The following is a 24,207-nucleotide window of genomic DNA, read 5'->3' as shown; positions in this document are numbered from 1 at the left end:
GCAGGTGCAACACCCAAAACAGTGGCAGAGGTTAAGGCCTTCCCTCTGCACCTTCCCCTTCCTGGGGGAAAAAAACCTTTCCCCAACATTTATGTTGAGGGTTAGATCAGAAGTTTAAAAAAAATGCTGATTCAAAGGTGAGGAAAGCAGTCTAATGATAAAGTCAGCAGAAATTCACAATTCAAGGATACTTGTGCTGGTTTGCAACAAGACTGGCCTCCTATCTTACAAGTTTTCCCTTAAATTGATCCAAATTTGTCCATAAGAAAAAGTGGAGAAAAAGTCCACAGAATTTGAAAACATCACTAAGAGCACGCATTTTTCTATCCCAAGTATATCCAAAATATCTGCCTTACCAAATGATGCTCCAGAAAATAATCACGTTAAAAGATAAAAATATTCTTCATACCACAAACTGTGAAGTCTCAGTAACTTTTTTTACTTATTCCCTTTTCCCCTTAGAAAATGGAGATTCACCAGAATAGAAACTGGATTGTCTATTAAATATGGTACATTAAAATGGTGATAAGTGAGAAGTTTTTTCAGGCCTATGATACAATTGTTTAACATGACATTTCTTATTGCTTTTTTTGAGCATTTCATTTGAGCCATAGGAAAGATGAAGTTCCAAGTTCACTTGGAGTAGGATTATGGATTCTAAAAAATGTACAAAAAATGGGATGAAGAAATAGAAAATTTCTCTATTAACTGTTTGATCATTGATTTTGATAAAGGGTTATAAAAACTCATGAAAGTGAAATCTGCAGCTATGTACCACCCAAGAATTCAGAAGAAACTACAACTACCTTTTTCAAATCTTTGCAAATCTGAGGTAAAAACATTGATGCTTCATTTGAAGGGATAAACTGTGAGGATCAAGAGAAAACAAACATATGATGAAGGCATTATAAATGGTAAATTAATGAAAACCTTTAATTCATGGTTCACTTTCTTCTGTTTGGATGATCCCAGTGTTCAGCTGCTGTGACACTCTCAACCAATTTTTCTTTCAGTTAAAGCTGAGAAATAGCAAATCTTATGTGTTTTTTGAAGTTTTTCAGATTTGAGAATAAGCATAAAAATGTCTCAAGGACAACTTGGCTGGAATAGCAAATCCTTGGATGTCCTCCTGCATTGCCTTTCTTTTTTCTTTTTTTTTTTTTCCCCTTACTAAATCTTACTTTCAGAGAAAGAAAGGAAGACTGAGTGTTGATTCCCTCCTTCATCCTTAGAGGAAGATTAGCTGGAATGCAGTGAATTCGTTTACCCACAAAGGATGCTGAAATGGCTGATCAATGGAGTGAATCAGCAAGTTTGTTTGCAAGAAAAACCTTAATAACTGAAATATGCAACTTGGACCTGCTGGAGAGGCAGTTATGGAAGAACAGTGTTTCCCATGTCATCAGTTTTCCCTTTAATTTAACAAAAAGCTTACTTAAACCTGAAAAATAAAACCCCAGCAAATATTGTGGAAGCATTTGCTTCTTACTGTCCTAGAAATTTCACCAGCTCTTTGTACAGTTCTGGAATTCTGCAGCTCTTCCCTCATTTGCAGAATATTTTCAAAATGTGGTAATGGTTGCTTGATCTTTTCCTAAGTTCTTCTGTTGGGTTTCTGAGGGTCTCCATTCCCTTTGCTCCTCATTTCCAATCCATCGTGGCAGCTCTGTGTCCGTGGCTCAGCTGCTGCAGAGGATTAAACCACTCAGTGCCTGGGACAGGCACAGACACAGCTCTGGGTGATCTCATCGAAGGGAATTAACTGGGAAAGATTTCCTTCCCCTCTTTGCCTTACAGAGTAAAATGCCTCTTAAAGCAAAAGAGTGAAGAGCCTGTACAAAGCTGGATGTTGGCCTCAGAGTTTCTAGCAGCTGAACACGGCTTTGGTCCACGTGCACCTCGTTTGATCTTTGCTGAAATACCCAGTTTTTACAAAGTCAGGCCAAAGCAAAGCAACTTCAGTGCACTTGGCCTAACCTTTAATTGTGGCCTGACAACATGTACATGTGGCTCACAAAAAACCAGCTCTCCATGTCAATCCCAAAGTGCTCCTGCACACGTAAATGAAGGCATCTTCTTTTTCAAATTCAGGGAGAACAAAGAAGTCTTGATGAGCTGCCTGCTGGCACTATCATCTCTTGCAAATGTTATTTATCCTGAAGGTCAGGATGGTTTGTTCACTCACAAAGCTCAGGTGGTGTAATGTTCCAGCTCTTTAGAACTGACTCAGGGTACGAATGTTTTTAATCATAACACCTTATTTCACATTTTTCATCCTCCCAGCAAATAGTTCAAATATTTCCTGCAAATATCATTGTTCTCACTGATGGCAGCAGCATAACCCAAAATGATGACCTGTAGCAAAGGGCAGGTGCCAGGTGAAACCTGGCTTAATGACTTTGCCTTGATGCAGTGACTTTGCATTAAATTTAGGGAAATTCCATTAGAAGATTGTGAAGGAACTCTGCATTTGCTTGTGTGTCAGGAGCTGTGGTCTGCTCAGCATGACAGGGATTGTTCCTACCTGAGACATGTTTACAGCCCCATAAAGGCAACCAACTGCCTGGGAGAAGGTCATTGAGCACTCTGAGTTGGAAAGAACAGATGGGAAATTATTTTGGGCTGAGTAAGGAAAAACAGGCCCTGGAAAGCCATTCTTCTATTCAATTTCAAAAATCATTAATTTTCATGTACAGCAAGTTTCAACAAGAGTTATTATGGACTTTTATCATCAATGGTGATACAAATGTTTCCCCTCAATTTCCTCCCTTACAAGAAGCTTCATTCAAGTCTAAATCTTCACCAGCTGTACTCAGGATCAATGATCTGTCAAATTCTCTGCCTTCAATAATAGATAAAATTTTGAATACATAAGAAGCTGCTGAGCATGGGAGATATGTGGGAAGTTCCTAGAACCTCACGATCTTTTTCACCACAGTATTCCCTTTTTTTTTTTTTCCCTCTGCCTTGATTGTGCACGTGGACTTCTCAGTCTGATTTTCACTGTGGAAAAAACATGACTGAAACCCAACAAACAGAGGAACGTTTTGCAACTTCCACCATAAGGGCCTCAGAATAACTTCCAATTTAGTGTTATAACTCCAGTCAGAGCAAGCAAATAGCTCAGAGCAGGATGTTGCTACACAATGTGGTACCCAGGTTAACACAGCACCAGGGAGAGGAAGATGAGGGTGGAACAAGAGCTGTGGGTGTGGATGTGGGGTGGATGTGTCTGTGGATGTGTCTGTGGAAGTTCCCTGCTCACCAGGAAGAACTCCTGCCTTGCCATGTTGTTGCATGTGTCTAAAATACAACATTCAACTACAAATTCAAAAATACAAAGGAAAAATTACTTATAAACACCACATCACTTCTAACAGGAGTACCAGACTTTAGCAATTGACCTTGTGGTGCTGTATCAGAATATACAGATATGTTTATGTATAGATATAATAAAATAAATAACATATATAAAGTATCAAAATATCGTATAGATATGTTTAGAGATACTTTGCATTGATGACTGCTAAGTAACACAGGATTCAGAGCCAGGCCACAGGATAATGAATTTTCTAATAGGAGAAACTATCACCATTGGTTTGAGAGCTTACTCCTAGAGAACCCACACGAGTATTCCAAATAATTAGGATGATTGCAGCAGGAAAGGAGCCAAATCCAAAAATATTTCTACTTTTAAATGTATGGAAGGTACTTGTCCTTACAGCATTGTTTAGATACATAAGGGCAATTACTTTAAATGAACACATTTGAAAATCCATGTTGCAACCTTAAACCCTCCTGGAAATTAGAACAAATTGCTGAGAATGCTGAGAATTTAGTTTTCTAAGAAAGCACTAAAAATCAGATATTATATGTTAGGCAATGCATATAAAGATTGTACCAGATATTGAAAAAAGCAGCAGTACTGTTCAAAGTTTTTAGAAGTAATTCTATTTTCCAGGCATTTAGTGATGGAAGCCATATAAAATCCTTCCATTCCTGCCACTAGCACTCCAAAACTGTAACTTCATTAGAGCTCCACACACCACCTCCAAAACGAATTCCATTCTTGGACCTTGACTTTCCAGCCAGATTCTCACCAGCTTACCTGGGGTTTGGGTGCTTCTGCATCCTCACAGAGAAAAACACCCCAGACATTTCATTTCAAAATGTACTCCTTCAACTACACTCAAGAAGTTGAAGCTTATCAAGGAATGTAGGATTGCTACACAACATGCTGCTGGCAACTCCTCTTCCTTTGCAGAGGGCAGCTACAACAAAAACCCCAAACCAAGCTGACCACAGCTGAGAAGCCTTATTTCACACAAGGCTCAAAACCCACATCCCTTCAGTTCCAGGCTGTACCAAGAGGGTTTTTTTTCCCCTGCTGCAGGTTTCCATGGAAATGCATCAGTCACTAATCTAAATAAGTGCGGCTGAAGGACGCCTGAAAACCTGGAGCAATTACGCATGCCATTAGAGGAACAGAATATGATTCAGCCCAGCTATTAGAAATGTGCTACAGCTATCACTTCTATATTTTGTTGCAGTGTTCTAAAAACAATTCTGCTTTCTATTTTTTTTTAAAACCCACTCTTTTGCTGCTTATAAGAGGGAGAAAAAAAAAGGAAAATGTAATAAAATTACTTCTCACGTAATTAGCTCACAATGAAGTCAGACAGTAACTGTTGCAAAACACAAATGCAGCTGATGCCACACATTTGTTTTGCCATGAAAATCTACAGGACCTGAAAACTTCTCTCTGGTCAAAGAGACTTCACTTGAGTCATTCCGATGAGTAATAAGACAGTGAAAGCTTAGATCTGCATTAAAGGGCTAACGAGCCTTAAAACAATTGATGTAAATATAATTTCTGATCAATACAATACTAAACATCCATGTGCAACGACAGCACACAGCTCAGGCACAGCTGGGTCTCTATGACCACGGAGCTACAGGATCATGGAATCATTAAGGTTGGAAAAGCCCTCTGAGATCACAGAGTCCAAATGTTCTCCCAGCCCTGCCGAGGTCACCACTAACCCGTGTCCCCAAGTGCCACATCCACATGGCTTTTAAACATCTCGGGTTCCAGTACCAATGTTCCAATGCCTGGCAATTCTTTCCATGAGGAAATTCTCCCTAATACCCGACCTGAACCTCCCCTGGCAGAGCTGATGCTGTTTCCTCTCCTCCTGTCCCTGTTCCCTGGGAGCAGAGCCTGGTCCCACCTGGCTGTCCCTCCTGTCAGGGAGTTGTGCAGAGCCAGAGGGTTCCCCTGGAGCCTTCTCTTCCCCAGACTGAACCAACCCCACCCAGCTCCCTCTGACCCTTCCCAAGCCCCATTCCCACTGCTTTGGCCTCAACCTGTTCCTACTTCATGTACCACAGGAAATTTTCAGAAGCCATGAAACAGGGAATGTGCTGGTGATTCTGAACAAATGTTTTGAGAGTTATTTCAGACTATCTCAGCTTAGTGTTACTTTTCCAATTCCCCTTACTCTTGAAGAATGAGCTGATAAAACACTGAAAAAAAATACAGCTTTCAAATTCTAATGTCAATTTTGTCAAGTTCTGCTTGTCTGTGTCACATTTTGCAGAAAATGTCTCCCAAGTGGTTGTCATTCTATATAAAAAGTGAGGTGACTGAATAAACAGTGCTGCTCCAAAGTCTGGAGCACAGATTGGAGATGGGCTGTGCTACCTGTGTGTACACCAGCCATGTGCAGTCCCCAAGCCAAATCTACTTGAAATTAATGCAATTTCTGCCAATAAACATTGCAATTAGACCTCAAACAGGAGGAACTGAGGAGGAGGAAACACACTTGTGCAGGAAAAGGCCTCTCAAGTGATTAATGTGGTGTTTCTAGAACTCAGCTGAGCCCTCTCCATCTCTACTGGGAACATCTGCTGAAGGAAGCACTCAGGAGACAGAACTGGGGTTTTACCTGCTTGGGATTCTCCTGACTGACATCAAGCCACCACTGGGAATAAAGTCAATTAATTAGAAACATATTCATGCCAGAATGAGGGGGAAAAAAGGGGAGGGGGCATAAGTATACATTAAGAACATGAAAAGATGATACTAAAAATTAGCCTCAAATATATATATTATCCTTTCTATTAGCTTTTGGTTCGTTAGTTCTTACAATTTCACTTAATGCCTTTTCTTCATCTGCTGAAGTCTTCACAAAAAGGAGCAGAAAGTAGGTCTTCCTTTTCAAATCTGACAATCTTTTATCTACACCTCAAGCCAGACCCTTTCAAGTTTCATTTTTCACCACTTAGTTGAATGTAGATTAAGAATTCATTTTAAATGTGACAGTAAAATTGTTTTCAAAGTTAAGATTTTTGAGTTCTTCTTTGACAGAAACTGAAGAAGTTTTATTTATAACACACTTTGAAACTCTCATGAATGGATCACTAGAAAATTAGATGGCTTTTAATTGTGCACTGGTTAAATTGAAGGAAAATTTGTCCAGTTTTCCCCAAAATCCAGTGAAGGTTTAAAGAAAGTGTATGATTTTATACAAATTCAGAATAATATCTGAATATGTAATTGTAGGATAAATACTTGTAGTACAAGTATTACAAAAACTAAACATAACATAATTCAAATAACACAATTAGGATGATATTGCCAAAATAGAAGTGAAAATCATCCTTGAAATGGATCCCATAAAAGACCAGCTTATTGCTGTGGGTCAACATTCATGGAGTTTCTCCTGAGAAAAGCTCTGCAATTTATAGAACGAGGTATGTGAGGCACAGGGAGTGCAAACAGCATCCCAGAGACCACAGCAAACACCAAAGGCAGCCAATAAACCTGCTTTAAAGTTGTGCAGCTGAAAAAGCACCTGAGCTTTAAGCTTGTAAATGTAATGACAGAAATATACATTTGTTTGATTGTTACAATGTCAAAACCCATTTCCAAGGTACCCAAAGGTTACAAAAGCAGGAATGGCAAAATAAACTTGTAATTTCTAGATGTTTTCTGCAAGCTTAAATTATAGTTCTTGGAAGCAAATTGTGATATAGAAATGAATTCTCCTAAGGCTGACATATTCCTGAAACTATATTATGCATCCTGCTAAATGCCTATAAACTATTAAGACAAAAGGAGTCATGCTGCATCTTTGTAATTATGAGATTTTTAGTTATGAGATTTGTAAAACGTTATAACTGAAGAAATCAAATAATCTGGGTATTTCTTAAAGAGAAATTATGTAAAAAGCTTGAACCTCTCAAGTGACATACAAAACCTCCCAAAACCACTCCTAAACTTGCAGTGTGAAAAAGTGAAAATACAGCCTTTACCTGTTAGAAGCTTTTATATTGTGGACTTTGTGACCTCTCAAATTTGAATGGAAAAAGGCAAACGAAGACAAGTGGGACAGATTGTGAATTTTTGTATTGTAGTGGTGTTTCAAAGATAGGATGCACTTAATTGAGATCTCTACTTAGTAGGTTTATTCCTTTGTTAAAATGTAATTGAGTGTATTAAGCCCACCTGGATTAGCCATCTCTCTGTGCTTGATAATCAGACTCCCACCTTCTCCCCCTGCTCCCTCTCCTTTATCTCCTTCTCACATATAAATTGAGTCCCAGCATATCCAAACTTAATCCACGGAGAGGCCGTGCAAATCTAATCCTCCAAATATATCATTAAAAAAATCCCATCTCATTATTTGCCTTAATCCTGCACACAGACAGCACAAGACATAATCACCTCACAGTGATAACGATTGGCACAGCTTGAAGAGTTCTTTTGACACTCAGAAAGATCCAACTGGTTAAACAATCACTCTTTCATGCATCACTGTCTAATTACTCTTCCCAGGACTGCTAGAGCACCTCAACTTACTGACATACACCGCCAGCATTTCACGAGAAAATGGACAAATAACTGCTTTTAGATAATCTCCTTCCTCATCACATAACCTGAAGTTGACAACTTGCCACTTCAAGGACATTATGATGTCAAAATTTTAAGATAATATTGTTTAAAAGAAGCAGCCTCATCTAGAAATGGGTAATGGGAATGAGGCAGATAAAGGTAGATTTGCTATTCACAGTGTGAGATTTAGAGTTAATTGCAGTTCTGCTAGCTTTAAATGCATTTTGAATTGTTTTATTGGCCTTTAATAAAATAAAAATCAATTGCAATGCTGTGTGCTGACAGCAGCAGCCCAGCTCCACTGAGGTGTTTTCAGGACTGGGAATCAGGGTGCCCCTCCCAGAACCAAAGCAGGAATAACACTGATTTTTACAAGATTTTTCTCCTCAAAATGTCATAAACTGAAATACTGCTGGCACGTATCAATTTCTACTCCTGTCTCTAGATACAAACCACTCAAAATAGGTAGGAACTAAAACAACCTGCCTTCCATTCAGGGATATTCTAGGTAAAGCCAGCAATCCATCATTTCATTTTAACAGTGTTTACTTTACTAAAAACACTTCAAAGATCTGAGGAGTTTTTTTTTCCCCAGATGTTGTGCTGAATGCCATCTGCTTTAATCCTGAAGGAATAAAAGCCATCATACATTTTGCTTGGAGATAAAGTGAAGCATAGTGGTCATTAGCCAAAAAAACAGAGAAATGAGGAGTTTCCTGAATACATAATTAGAGATCTAATGAAATGGACTTCTTTACCAAAAACATCAGGAGATTAGAAATCAGAGGAAGAAAAGAAAAGGCCTCATCAGCTTTGTAGAAAGTACAAAATATAGAGGGGAGAAAAACACGGTCTAAATTTTATAAGTTGAGTGTAATTTAAATGTATATTTTTGATTGACGAAAAATCCCAGAGGACACTTCCCAGGCCAAAGCCTCTCTTATTTTATATTGGTTCTATTTTAGAAACTATACTTATGGATCTATTTTCTTCCTCTCCATTATCAGAGCTAATAAATACATTTCCAAACTAAACTTTGATTGAAATTTTGCTCACTGGAATTTTTGCTCCACTGCACAAATCAACATTTCAAGCTGCCCTCCTCTGTAAGAGGCACTTACTAAAGACATTTTAGAAAACTACCAAGCAGACCTAACTTGCTTTTGGCATTTTCAGCATCCTGAAGCAGCAAGAGCCACTTGGAATAAGCAACAGCAATTAGAGATGATGAGATCTCCTGTCAAATCCACACATCAATCTGGAAACAGAATTTAGCTCAAGATTTATTCAGCTCTGCAGTTTGCAGCTGCAGCCACGGACACAATCTCAGAATGTGATTCCTCCCTATCACAAGGGAGTTACAGACACTGGGAAGCCCCAAACGATGCCTTTGATCACCAGAGATCTCACAGACATTCCCAAGATAATACAAGGTGATTTTGTGTTATTTCTGCCCAGTCAAGCACCGCAGTGATACATCCCATTCTAATCTGTTTCCTAGTTTCACCCAGTCAAAGCTTCTTCCATGCTTTTTTAAAGGATTTCTGCAGCAGTTCTTCATTTGCAGTGTTATTTGCCCACTGCACAACATCCTGCATGGCCATTAAGTAGCTATTAGGGTTGTGTACTTTACTTTGGCATTTATGTTGCACATAAAAAGATTAAAGGACCATCAACCACTCTCTTTTCATTTAATTATTTCTACTCCACTGACTGTATTTCCAGTACATTATGCCAAGTGATGGAATCTTGCTATGTTTAAAAACATATTTATTCCTAGTGGACAAGAGTATAAAAAATAACACACAACTGTTTATTTTAGACCACTACAATACAGATTTGCTCCAAGTGCTTCCCAGGACACAACGGTTTTTTCTGATTATCCCTTGCATGATTTATCACACACATACAAGCTACACCTGTGTAAAAGCCACAGAAGTCATCCACTCACACCTTCACACACAGAAGTTGTTGGAAACAAAGCAGCAGCAAAGTTCATGTGAATTTTCATTTTCATGTGACTTTTACACCATCCCCCTGGTATAAGACATTTACTCAACATTTATTCATTTCTCTCAGACACCAGCCTCACCCTCAGTGACCTCCTTGGCAATATTTGTATTTTTGCCACATTTTCTCCCCACACTCTACATCTAGCCAAACACGTGGAAGGACAAGCCACAGTCACTGTCAAAAATTCCTGAATGTTATCAAAATCTCCTTTCCACCTGCTCATACCTGAGCCCCCCCCCTGTGTCCACCAACACTGCTGGAGCAGCTTAGCAGGTTATCAGAGCTTTCTGCCTCTGACACCCACACCTTCTGCGTTTCAGGAAAACAAGCAACTCCCCTGGATTTATTTTAAAGTATCTCTGAGTACACTCCCTTCACACAAGGGGGAGTGACTGTAGGCTCCTTGAAAGAAGCTGGGAGTGAAGCAAACACACAGGGAGATGAAGGCAACAGGAGTTATATTTAACAGGTTTAGAACTCACACTGTTCTACACCACTAAAGCTCTGGCTTATTTTATTTTAAATGAATGTATTTTTGTGCTATTACTTTTCAAGTAGTTTGCATACTGCTGGGGTAACAAATCTGTCGTGTAGGTAAGATAAAAAAACAGCATCTGTTCCCTGCCATGGCAACCAAGAGGACTGAATCAAAGAAAGGTCCCTCATGGTGCTGACAGCGATGAAACAATTTGGGTGATGGATCCTACAGCATCATGGATACAAATCCATGGCAGAGCAGCTTTGCCACGGGGGGAAAGGGAAACAGGCAGCTGACACCATTCCCAAAGGATTCAACTTCTCTGCAAAGAGTGCAAGAGATTTTTTAACAGCACAGGCCATTTATTGAGTGAGAACAGTGATTCCTGTTCTAAGGATCATCCTATAAAAAATTCAGATGAAAACACTGGGTAATCTGTGAGTGACAGATCCTTGTTGTGTGAGAAAAAAAAAAAGAAAAAAGAAATCAAAACAAGCTCTAGACACACTAGACACAGAGAAGCATTTGGGACAAGAAGTCTGCAAGAAGAACTTTTCTCAAATACACTTAGAGGGTTATTATCACAATTTTACAGAACAGCTCCAGATAGGAAAAAGGAAGTGTCAATAGCTTGGAGGATTCTAAATAAAAGATACAAGCCATACTGACTTTGGGTGACGTGGAAATGTTTAATAAACATTTCATTGCACTCAAATCCCACTCTCTGATAGTCACACAGTTTCTTCTTTGGTTTAAGAGGACTGCCACCTACTGAGTTACCCTCACCTTCAGCTGGTTTTAAGAAAGAGATCAACATTGCCTTCATCTCAAGAGAATTTGAACAGCGGCTTTTATGTATTTCTATATAAAAATATAATAAAGGTATGTTAATTTGTAAGGATTAGACTGCTGGACATATTCTTCTTTGCTGCAGAAGTTGTCTTGGTATTAACCTGGAAATCCTTGCTGGTAACTGCTGACTGGTTGCTTTTAGTTTTAAGTGCTTTCAAGTTGTGATTTAATCTGGAATATTTCCTAGTGATTGACTATTGTCTGTAAGGAATGTGGAAAAAAAACCACAAATGACAGATTCCTAGATATGCAATCATACATAATCTAAAAATTTCCACAGATATTACCTAGAAAACTATTCCAAAGCGTTTACACATAATTATTAGAATTCAAGATCAACCCCACTGCTCAGAAAGTACAAAAAACACAGAAAAATGCTTCCTTCCCCCCTGCTGCCTTGGCATGTCCTTCCTTAAGTTTTTATATCCAGGCAGAAATAGGAGTGAACTGAAAGGAGGCTGAGCACAAATGAAACGTTGGAGACGATTTTCCCCTAAATTCGGTACCCAAAGATGCCATCTAGTGACCACCGACTGAAGGCAGGGGCTGCTGCCGAAAATGCAGCTCAGAGCCCGCGTTACACATCAGCTCCGAGGGGCATCTCCATCACTCTGTGCGTGAGTCTCAGAAGCTGAAGGGTTAAGTCCTTAGCCAGGGTGGTTTGTCATTCAAGGACATCCCTCGGCACATCTGTCGCTCCTTCCGTGCTCCAATCGCTCCATCCGGAACGGGGCTTCTGTCTCGGGGAACATTTCTGGCAGGCTCGTGTCCATGTGAATCCACGAACAGCAGAACACAGAGGCACTCGCTGGGTCCTGTCTGCTCTCGCTGCCCACACATATTGATACTGACTTCACGCCGAAAAAAGTGATTTTTGCATGGCAGCCGACAGGATCAGAGCACTGGCTCCGGTAGCACTCGGGGCACAGGCTGGGAGAGGAGGATGCTAATCCCAAATTTTGGTGAGCCAGGAATGTGGGACCAAGTCAAAGAAAAAACCTCACTAGGGATGGCTCTTTGGAAAACTTGAGTCCAATCTGACTGGAGAAAGTTTCCAGCCAAGAGAAACTCCTTCCAAGGCCTCCCACTCTTGGCTGTTAGGAAAGGTAAGGAAAAGCTTTTGCACAGTATCAGGGGCACACTGGTGACCTCATCCTGAATTTAAACGAGGACCATGGAAGAGCAGTACACACACACACACACAGCATCCAGAAGTCAAATGAGAGAGTGAAATTCAAGTTTGGATTGTATCTTTTTAAAATTCTGCTAATGTAGGGCAGGGTAATAGATTTTCTGTAAGGAAAAAGGTGCAATCAGCACGTTCAGGATGTAGGAAGACATCTGAATATTGATATCCCAGATAAAGATACCAGAACAGTCAGATTTATTGAGCTCCCAAACAGACGCTTCAGATTTTAGGATACTAATGAATTGATTTGTGTAATACAATATATTAACTTCAGGAAATCCTGACTTAAACGTTGTCATCAAACCATTAGATAGCTCATCAAATGCATATAATAACAATTCAGAATATGTTCTTGCTTCTGAGATGCTGGAAAGCATTAAGCACCAGGCCATGTATTATGCACATTTGGAAGATGGTCTATAGGGTAATTTTCAATTTTTTTAACTTTAGAATAGCTCAGCAAGAAAATCAGGGGAAATACCAACAAGGAAGAGAAAAATCAATACAAATCATTGGTGTTTTCATAGTCACATGAAAGTCTGATCATGTAAGCAAAATGAGTATTGCAAAATCAGGTAAAACCTGATTTAGGGCATCAAAAATGAATGCTTGAAATATATACATCATATACACACGTCACAGGAAGGAAAAACATAATGTTATATAGTGCACGTTTCAGAAAAAGCATTTAAAATGTATCTTTGCAAGACAAAGACTATCCTCCAAAAAAACCCCAAAACCCAAACTACTTTAAAAACAGTATACATTTTATATTAAAGCTGTAAAAGTATCTTTTATCAGCAATGATGCAATTTTTAAGTGTCCTAATGCTTCGTATCAGCCACATTTCAAGAAAAATGCAGTTTAGCTCCAGAAAAACAAGCAGTTTCCAGGAATTCATTTGCCTTTTACATTTATGAATAGCAATAATGTTAAATCCTAACTCCTCATATGTCTTTGGGAGAACATTAAAGCCACTTTTACATGTTTTAGGGGATGGGGTGAAATGAGTTTCTTATTTTCATGCTCTTTCAAGTGACATATTGTCCTAGGGTGACTTTCTGATCCAGGACACCCATTTGCAACCTTTACCTTAAAGCTTGACTATAAGAGATTGCATGGGCAAATTTAATTTAATCTAAAGGTGTGAAGTTAGAATGGATTTAAAAAAAAAATTAAATCAGAATGACAGGGATTATGGCAATTTAAATTCACACCTGCAGTTCAAACTACTTTTCAAGCCACTCACAACCTTTTAGTGATGTAATGCTCTTGGTTATCCCAGTCTGTGTCTGCCAAACCTGAGCTGATGATAGGCTGGGTGTGGGCATGCCACTGGGAATTAAGTAATATTCAGGCAATAATCACTTCAAGCTGACTGATTTCCATTCAAAACTATCTGTTGTCGTGGTTAGTGTGGTTTCTTTGTGCTTTGAAATGAGAGCTGAAAGTCAAACCCTAAATCTGCCACTTAGTGACAGGTTGCATCCTCCAGAGCCTGGCCTATAAAAAGTTTTTTCAGAGTTAAGCTGCAAGTTCTGGTTTAAAACCCAAAACAGCCACTGTTCTCCCAAATGCTCCCCAGAACAAGATCCCAGCAATCAGGGATAAGTGGCATTTTCAGCCAACCCATTCCAGTGCCCAAGTAATCTGTTGGAGCTATCTGAAACAGGAGGATTATTAAGGGAAAATCCTTGTCAGGGTGAGTCCTGTTAGAAAGCCCAGATCCTGTTCCCTGTGTGCATGACAGTACCTGGGGTCCTGCTGCCAATATTTTCCCTCTAGTCTACCAATATCTTGGAATACTGGATGCTTTTTCAGGATCATCCCTCATAAATAGCACAACTTGAAACTTATCCCTGTTTATAGTTGTACTGGAAAACACTGGGAGAGTCCCAAAATTACATGTGCTTAATGACACATGAAACACTTCATCAATATTGGTTCCTTATAGTACAACCAAAGAAAGTGGATCGTGTTTTTCAGGGAAAATTCTTAATATCCTTTGATTCTAAGTAGATCTGATGGCAGATTTTACATGCTGCCTTATTTGTCACTCAGGTCAATCCAGAGGAAGGATAATCAACTATTTACTATACTTTTAAAAAATTCAGTAATACATCTTAAATTGGATCAAAAGAGCCTTGAAAGAATTTCTGAAGTGCTTGGCTGATGAACTTAAGTATTTCCACTTAACTTTTAAATGTGATGAGTTGCAGCATCCTCCAAAGTAAGGTCAAGATTTAAAAAAATTCTAAAGGTTCACTTTTGAACAAGAATATTTATGATGCATTTCAGTCTTCCAGCTCTATCAACAGGGTGAAATCTCACTGAATCTCCAAATCCAGGGACTGTGGTGTGTGGCTCATTATAGTTCAACTTCAGTATTTTTTATTTTCAGAACTGAACGCTAAAACATCTATCAAAATGAATACTTAAAAACATCTTGGTAGAGGTGAAGCTTCTCATTAAATAATCAGTATCACCTGCATTTATTAGACAGCTAATAGGACATATGCTAATAAACTCAACACCTGTTTAATGAGGAAAAGTTCAGTAATATTTAACAGTTCTCTTCCCAGACACAGCATGATTAAAAACAAGTTTGGGTTCAAGGTTACTTGGACTTTAAACACAGCAGTCACTATTTTAGGAACAATTTACAGAGAGTTTTACACACAAACTAGCCTATATATATATATATATATATATTCCCCAGGTTAGGGCAGCATTAAAAACACACATGGAGAGAAGCTGGAGGTAGTGGCACCCCCAAACCCATGGCTCTAGAGCACCTGCAGCCACAGCCCAGGTGAGTGTCCTTCCCTGCCTCTCAGTGCCACAAACACTCCCCGAGCTGCTCAGGGGCACGGAGCCCTGGTGGCGAGGGCTGGGGCTGTGTGTGTGTGCCAAGAAGGGTCTGTCCTTCCTGCACCCTGCTCTGGGGGACTGGGCACCTGAGGACCTGCAGCAGGGAGGGGAGCAGCAGCAGGAATGGCACCATCCCACTGCTGGGCTGCTCAGGAGACACAGCAATGGGGTTATCCACCAGGGCACTGATCTATCACCCCTCTGACAATCGTTTCCACCTCCCTCTTTTCCTACAGACTCTGCCCTTGCCCCCAGTAAACAACACATTTGCAGGAAAATAATAATTTTCATTTTTAATCTGTCCACCTGCCTCCCAGAATACAGGTAATACCCCATCAGCTCACCCTAAAAATGGTAATTCATTTATAATCAAAACAGAGAAACAAATGAGGAAGAGTAATATAAGGAGTTCAAGAATCCATTTGAAAACAAACTACACCCTTAAGATATGTTTTCTAAAAATTAAACAAGAATCTTTAATTTGCCTTTCTCTGGGGCAAGCTCTCAGCAAAAATCTGTACATTAGAAACATCCTCTGGTTTTTAAAGCAATTCTGGCATTATTTCTTCTGACAGTCTTTTGTTTGCTGCATGTAGCTGTGTCTTGTCGTTGGTTGATAAAATCTTAGCATGAAAACTTGGGGATTTTGGGAAAGTCTCTTGGATTTTCCAATCTATATTTGCATTTATCTCTCAGACAATGGCCTAGGGCTTTAAAGTCTCCTATGAGTTCAACCCAAAAGGAGATTTTGCTTGATCCCAGCAAAATGAAAGAAAAAGTACAATCCAAAAGGGTTAACAGTCAGGAATGTAACTATTTTCCTTATTTTTAAAGTCTTGAGTAAGAAATGTTAATTTAACATTTAAAAAAAAGCTTTATAACTTAGCTGACAGACAAAATATGAGACAAAGATGTGTTATATTTCATTTCCTTCAAATACTAATGTGTTGTACAGAGTATCCAATATAATTACTTTTATTATTTTCAGGAGAGCAGACAAAATATAGAACTATTTTCAATGTCTCTCTAGATAGCACTAAACTAATTCTTGATGTGTGCAAAACATAACTGCAGGCATGGAGTAAAGATTGTTGTATAATTAGAGTTGAATTAGAGTAGAACCCTTGGCTACAAAAAAAATGGTCCAAAACAGTACATGGAAGTGCTTTTTGCTTGTAAATCATCCACGAAATCAGCTTGACTTTCACAGCCATGTTTTATATTTGTGAATTGTGGACTGACTGGAGGGTTGAGAAAGTTGATGGACATCTTCCATTTCAGTTCAGGAAGCAAAGCCCAAGTTTTGAACTCAGCTACAAGCACAAAAGCACTTTTGTGTGTAAATAACATAACCAAGTCACACTACCATTTAAAATTCAATCCATTTTGTCAGTTCACAATTGGGAACAGGTCTGTCTGTTTTACCTGAAGACCAAAAATTTCTATTTCTGACCCCAGAGTGTCCCTTTATTACTGATCTATAATAAAAAGAGCTGAGCTCTCTAGCAAGGGAGGGAAGCAAAAAGCAGTGCCATGATTTCAGAACAGAGCATGGATTATCTGACGGCTGCTCTCTTTAGGCATCACTTTCCTGGTCACCTCCAGAACTGCCATCACTTTAAGCAGCTGCTCCATCATCTTCCTTAAATTAAGAAGAGTTTTATCTCAACTGGGGAGTGTTTCAAAGAGTTTCCAGCCTCTCTTGTCAAGCCTTTTATCTGAGCCATTAAAAATCAGAAGGGAAAAAAGAGCCCAAATGTGTCTTTTAGTCGAGCAGAAAAAGATGACTTATCAACACTTTTGGAATATGCACAGATCTAAGGCTTGCTTTGCTTTTTTCTTTTTTTTTTTAATTGCTTTTAAAAGTGTTAGGTCATGCTAAATGTAGTGAGTTAGATGAATTACAGCATTTTATTTAATCCTGATAGATAGCCAGAATTAATTCAACAGAAGTCATATTTACACAGGTGCATCAGAGAATACTAGTTAAACAGAATTTCAGGGGAAAAATGGATGTTAAATCAAAGTAAAAGCTGTTTCTACCGTCATTTAAGAGAAAGCAAAAAGATCAACTATAGTGGATCATAGGTTCATAAGATATTACAAAGTATCAGTAATTTAAAAAAAAAAAGGAAAAGAAAAGAATTAGCAGAGCGATATTAGCATTAAATTATTTATTCTTTATGAAATTTGAAAAGCTCCAGAATTTTATATACTAACAGTCATTAACATCTGCCAGGTTTTAAAATTCGAGTAGCTCAAAACAGATTTTCATGGGTTGACAGGAGTAGTTTCCACAAGAAAAAATGGGAATCAAAAAATTAGATATTACTCCTAGGTTTTTAGCATGTTGCAGAACAGCACTGCTCAAATTCTGCCACAAGCTGAAGTATTCTCTCTTAAACCAATAATTGGGCTTAAATTCCCCAGGAGGCTCCATCACTTCATAAATCATTCACTTCATAGCTTTAACTTTTTTGGTGTTTCTACAGTAATTTGTAATATTAGACATGTCTGATGTCTCTATCTGCTCTCAGACTTGAAAATATTCCATGGGCTGTGATTTTGAATAGAAAATGGGAATGCATCACTGAAAGCAAGAGGAATAAACCACGGTGGTAAAGCTTTTCTTGAGACACCCCTCAGAGCCTGCACCTCTTTGATCTCTGTGGTGTGACAGATGATCTCTTGAGGGAAAAAAAGAATGCAGAAAGAACCAGCAGAGGAAAAATTCCCTCCCCACCTGCATGTCCGATTTCACACAGCAGCAATCCCAGATGCACTGGAAATGTTGAGTTTGCTACCACGTAACTCTCATTTTATATTGCCATGCAATTTATTTTTAGCCAATTTCAATGCTTTGGAGAGTTGTGCTGCTCCTTTCCAGCTGATTAGAGTTATTCCTAAGTGGCTCTTAGCAGGCATGGAAATGGGAGTGAAAGGGATGAAGTACATGTCAGCTGAGCAGCCCAGACAGTAAAATATTATGAATTAAAAATTACTTATACAGAGATAAGCATGCAGACAGGCTTACATTCTCTACAAGCTCTAGACACAGACGTGCCTTTTTTTTTTTTTCTAATCTGAATTTTTTTTATATATATTTGCTCTATGCTGCCCTCAAAACCTGGACAAATGATGAAATTATTATCCTTTATTCTACAGAATCCTTTATTCTACTCTTCCTTCAAACTAGACCTGTATCATTATTTGAGAAATGAGTTGGTAAACTCAGTCTTCCCAGGGATTTCTAACAAATACTCCTGTTAGAGTCAGAAACGTCTATTGCATGTTGCTCAGAAGATCAGGACTGAGAGAAGGAAAGGCCTTTGGAGGACCTTGGCCAGCGAGGATGCTGCAGGCTGTGTGGGAAGCCCTTGCCTCCCTCCCATAGCCAGCCTGCAGATACAAACAGCTCTCCAGTTACCTCTGCCTCCCAATTCCCATTATTATTGAGTGATGATTCATTTCAGAGCCTTTTCCCAAACTGCTGTTTATCATTACTGGGAACACAAATGCCTCACTCAGCAAAGCTAGAGTGCAGAAACTTGCTGAGGTTCATTCTTTGAATTTCCATTACTTGAGACAAAAAAGTGGGGTTGATTTACATCCTCAGCTACAGAGAGTTGTCAGAATTAGCTGATTATTACTGCACCAAGCTCCTGTGTCAGCTGGGCTTTGTGGACTGGCTTGCCAGAACCTCACATCTAGCTCTTTGCATTGATTTTTTTTTTTCCTAGTACAGTTTTCCCACTGATTGATGGAAGAGAATGCAGTTCAAGCAAAAATATGGTATATGGCATAATCCTGATCTTTCTAAAGCATAACTCAGACACGAAATATCTTTGTGGATGATTGCTGTGTTGAGTGTTGTCATCCATTCCCATTTTTTTAATGACAGATTTGTCCATGGGAAACATTATGTGCCAGGAAATCACTCCTCAAAAGATGAAATTGTTCAGAATCCTGTGAGCCAGGTGGTTGGTTGTGCAAAAAAGCAAGAAACAAGGCAGGAAAGAATATTTCAGAGGTCAGAGCTTTGGACAAGATCCTTCAAGGCAGGGGGACTGACTGAACAGTGTCTGACCTGCCAGCCTGGGCTCTGGGCACCAGGGTTACAGAGATCCCACGTTCAGGAGCCTGACTGGGATTACAAAGATATCATATAATGAAGGTGTCATAGTCATCCCTCCACTTTTCAACCCATTTGAAATGGCTGCCTTTGTATCTGTATCACAGCACACTTTTTCAACTACATGTGAGGCAATCGTGCCTTTTAAATTTGATTCTAATTTGGGTTTATATTCTCTTGGCCATATTGAGTCCAGCCTGTGCTGTCAAGTCAGAACACATTTCCCAGCTCTCAGAACTTCTTAGCTCCTTACACTGCTGCCATGACAATGTTTGTGATTAACTTTCCCAACAAAAATCTTTCCCTCACGTATATAAATTTATTTTATACTTCCTCCACTTAGTCCTTCAAGCTGCAGCAATGTTTTGTCCTTAACTGCTGCTGCTCATGCCAAAGAGTTTAAGCTGCACAATAATTCTGTCACAGATACACAGGTACCTTCTACTCAAGGTGAAATCTTGTGGAAGGAGAATTTATCAAAATTTATTATCAAAACCCTTGAGGTGCTCATTTGGAGAGATAACATCTCTTCTGTCTCATCAAAACCCACTTCCTTCTAGTGGTTTCCAAAGTTATTTGTGCATAGAATTTTTTAGAGTTCTAATAATCACCACAATATTTCTATTTATTCTTCAGTTGCATGTCTAGCTAAAAATTAGCCAGAACTGATTGTAACAAATCAGGAATAATTTGTTAAAAAGGATTTTGTTAATCTGGGGCATTTACAAAAGGTGGATCATTTAAACTGGATGAAAAGGGTTTTTTTTCTGTTTTTCTTGCCCTTCACTGCTGTGTTTAACACAGAATGATAGAATCAATTATATGGGATAAGGCACTGGTTTTATGTATGGATATCTATGATGTCCAGACAGCAAATCTGGGAAACTAAGACTCCAGTCCTTCTGGAAGGCCAGTACAGATGTCAGCTCCTCAATCCACAGTAAAGCATCCTTCCTTCTTGCAGGAAGGCAAATCCATTTTCTATCAGCCTGGCTGGCTCGATTGGCTGGGAAGTTGTTGTGCTAATTATAAAAAGGGGTGATGGAAATGGGGAACAAATCTGGTTTTACTGAATGCACAGGACATTAAAAACTAAGAATGTGGAAACCAGAAAATTCTGCACTTCATCTTGGACGTGTTTGGTAACTTCTGGGATTGAGAGGGAATGCTGGATAAGGATTGCTGCAGTTTCTGCTTTTAACACCTGTGTACAGTTACATAGGTGAAAGAGAAATTGCAAGAGAACTCTGCTATTCCTGGATAATCTGCCACTACGTTTTCAAGTTGCTGGAAACTCAGGAATAAGGGATAGCACAAAACAAACAAACAAAAGCACAGGCTCTGTGCTCAGGAAAGGACTGGAGGTGGCACTCAGTCTGGCTGACAGGGTGATCCCTGAGGTCTTTCCTGATCCAAATATTCCATGCCTCTGTGCCACTCTGGACAGGAAATGCCAGTCTGGAGGCCTGGCAGAGTCTGCTGTGACACTGGAGGCCAGCATGGGCACAGCCTCACTGGGAATGTGCCCTGCTGCCTCCCCTGCCTGTGTGCCACAGCCCCCAGCACTGGCACACATCAGAGCCTTTCCTGGAAAAACGAGCTCTTGGGAACTGCTCATGGTCCCTGCAGCACACATCAGATCTAGCCTGAAATAAACTCACAGCACTCCCACAGCTACTAATAGGGTGTATCCCAAAGCCATAGGATAGAAAAAGGCACAAAGGAGGCTATGGAATGAAAACTCATCCTAAGACAATATTAAAAACGAGGCTGGAACTCAAGGAACTCAAGGAAAGGTGCACTGAGGGGGCCAAGAGTTGAAAGACAGCAAGAATCACCCAGACACGCTGAGTCTGCCTTCATTTCAGTATCATTTGGAAAATCCAGGAGCTTTCCAGGCACTTTAGGGAGGGAGGAATAATAAATGATAAAGTTGGAGTGAAGTTAAGATAGCTTCCAGCCTGAAAATGAATACATCACCTCAGTTATGGGCAGTCAGATAGCTCTGAATTCTGAAAGATGTGGAACATAAAATCACAAGTGTAATAGAAAGCATTTTTGTAGTAAGTCCCTCAAGTTCGATACCTTATGATGGAAGATGATCAAACAGAAACATCTAAATTTAACCAGGAGAAACTTTTTTCCAACTCACCCAGAACATTTTAGCAACAAAAACAAAAAAAATTAACATATTTTGTAGTATAAAGTCCTTTCAGAATGGAATTGTCTCATTACTGAATAGCACAAGAAAATTGTCAGTGTAGAAAGAGTAAATATGTGACATTTGTATTCTGTGTTTGAACAGGTGAAATGCAAGATGATATGACAACCTTATCTGATGGAATACTTTCACTCTCAGAATAATCCTGGAAAATGTTAAAAACTGGCTACAAAGGCTACACTCTTAAAAATTAGGTAGGACGAAGATTTTGTTTGTAAGAATTTTTCAAAAGCAGCAAAAGAATTTAGCAGACCATGATAATGATTTTCTTTTTTGTTGTTCTTTTTCCATTAGATCTCAAAATGTCAGGGGAACTTCTTTAGACTGGAAAAGCAGCAGGTCCTGTGCTGTTGCTATTAAAGGGCAAATGAGACAACCTGAATAATTAGAAGCTCATAGGCCTGGCATCAACCCTAGCAAAATAATGGAGCAATTCCTACAAGTCTCAATTAATGAAGGATTAAAGAAGGGATGCAGAATTAATGCCAGTCAATAGGATTTTTATTTATTTATTTATTTATTTATTTTTTTGGAAAACAGAACCTGCCAAGCTGCATGGAATCTTTGAAGAGAGCACAGGAACCAGGTGCTGTTCTGTCCTGCCCACTTCCAGAGAACAGCTGGGATGGCAATAAAGTTCCCTAAAATTTGAACTTTCCTTAGAAGGGAGATTATACATCAGCCTGACATGAAACACCTGCCCAGCAGTTTTACTGGGCCTGGAGTGTTTAATTGGAGTTTGTTCCTTCCAAGAACTATTCCTCTTTCCTTCACTCACGGCATGCAAATGACAAGCCTCTATTAAACACAATTGTTCCAACTTAATAGCAAAGGGAAGCTGCTGGAAGAAATGTTCCTAAATCTTGTTGAGGGGAAAGAACTGTTGCTGTGGTGCTGGTGTGGAAAAGGCTGAGTCTGAGCTTAATTTCCTTCACATTGAAATGATCTACTTTCTAAATCATTATCATAAGAAGTTCTGCTGCTTTGCAAAGACCACGATGCAAATTCTTGCAAGTGGCACAAGTTTGTGATGTTTCTCAGCTGATGTTCTTTCAGCAATCCCAGCAGACCTAATTTAATTTCTAATCATTTCACCATGCCTAACACATTTTTCTAAATTACTTCTGCATTTGTACTCAGAGGGAATACTGGCTGATTTTTGCTTATAAAGCTTTCCCCTTTCATTCCCATTGTTTCCTATGCAGAAGGAATGCATAGAGCAATTCTGTGATCAGCTGCTTTCACTCCATGCCATATTTCAATAATAATATGGCACATACTGTGCATTCCATATATTTCATTTTCCTCCCAGCTCCAACCTCTATCACATTGCTCACAGAAGCACTGAACCTCATTGTGGGTGTGGGACATTTTTTGAGACAGACCAGCAAAATATGGGAGTGCACAAGTTCACTGCCAGAGAAAATGTGTCCCTTTTGTTCCTATTTAATCACATTTTCATCCTTTTTAGAGTAGAAGAATGGCATATTTAAAGCCTTAAGCTATGTTAACATTATTATTATTCCCACTGTACCATAAGCAAATCGGAAAGAAGGCAATAGTTATAAATCACAGTAAATGGCTGTGCCAGACACACGGCATAAGTCTTCATAATTTCATGTCAGAGAATTTGCAACATGCTTCTGTTTATATCTTTTTCTTGCTTCATAAATCTTTTGTTCCTCTTGTGACAATTCTTTTCTTAATTTTTGTGTTCCTTTGAAAGAGCAAAGAAATTCTTGCTCAAAAAGCAATCATCATCTATTAAGACAATTCTGTCACAATTCTGAATTTACCTCCTGAAGTACAAACAGGTTTTTCTCTTCAGAATCACTAAAAAGATGCAAAACTTCTTTCTTGTCTTAGAACTTCACTTCATGCCTTCCTCAGAATTCTCTTCATATTTGGAGACAAAGGGACAGCTGAGATTCAAAGCAAAATTACCATTCCCACACTGGGAAATTCCAGCCTCAATCTTCCTCTTGTTCAATACACCTCTGTCTCTAAATTCTGACTTTTCTCGAGCCCTGTGAAGAGCTACACAACTGTTCTCCCTCTGTTCTCAGAGCCTGGATCCATTCTCTCTAGCTCTGGTTTTGCCTCCTCCTCTTTTCCCCTCTAAAAAGGGGAATAGAAAAGGAAGCACAAACTTTCCACACAGGGGAAAAAAAAAGTATACCATGCAGTTTATAATGACATGCATAAAAGAAAAACCTCTGTAAATGAATGACACCATGTATAAATTTTAGTGTATCATCTGTGCAATGCCAGAAGTTCTTAATCAATACAACAGAGATCTAAAAACACATCAATAGCTGATTTCAAACTGCATACACTCCTGGAGAACATTAATTATATTCTCAGAGCTCATTTATAATGAGCTTTTAATTAGAGAGGATGTCCTCACATCTCAATTCTTTAAAGCAGAGAAATTATGAGATGGTAGGTAATTCTTAAAATAACCTGCTTTAATGTAGATTTAGTTTTCTTTTATTATACCAGGACTATAAAGGCTCCTTGCTTAAAGTCACTTGTGGCAATACACGTGTCTGAT

At 39.1% G+C, this 24,207-nt stretch overlaps 1 protein-coding gene across 6 annotated transcripts in view; it reads right to left on the bottom strand.

The window, feature by feature from the left end:
* Nucleotides 1–24,207, bottom strand: part of SHANK2 (SH3 and multiple ankyrin repeat domains 2) — a 258,071-nt gene that overhangs the window by 135,727 nt on the left and 98,137 nt on the right. The window lies entirely within an intron of this gene.

Source organism: Sturnus vulgaris, chromosome 18, assembly GCF_052056855.1.
Source record: "Sturnus vulgaris isolate bStuVul1 chromosome 18, bStuVul1.hap1, whole genome shotgun sequence".
Classification (NCBI taxonomy): Eukaryota; Metazoa; Chordata; class Aves; order Passeriformes; family Sturnidae; genus Sturnus; species Sturnus vulgaris.
This window is presented reverse-complemented; position numbering and strand designations above follow the sequence as displayed.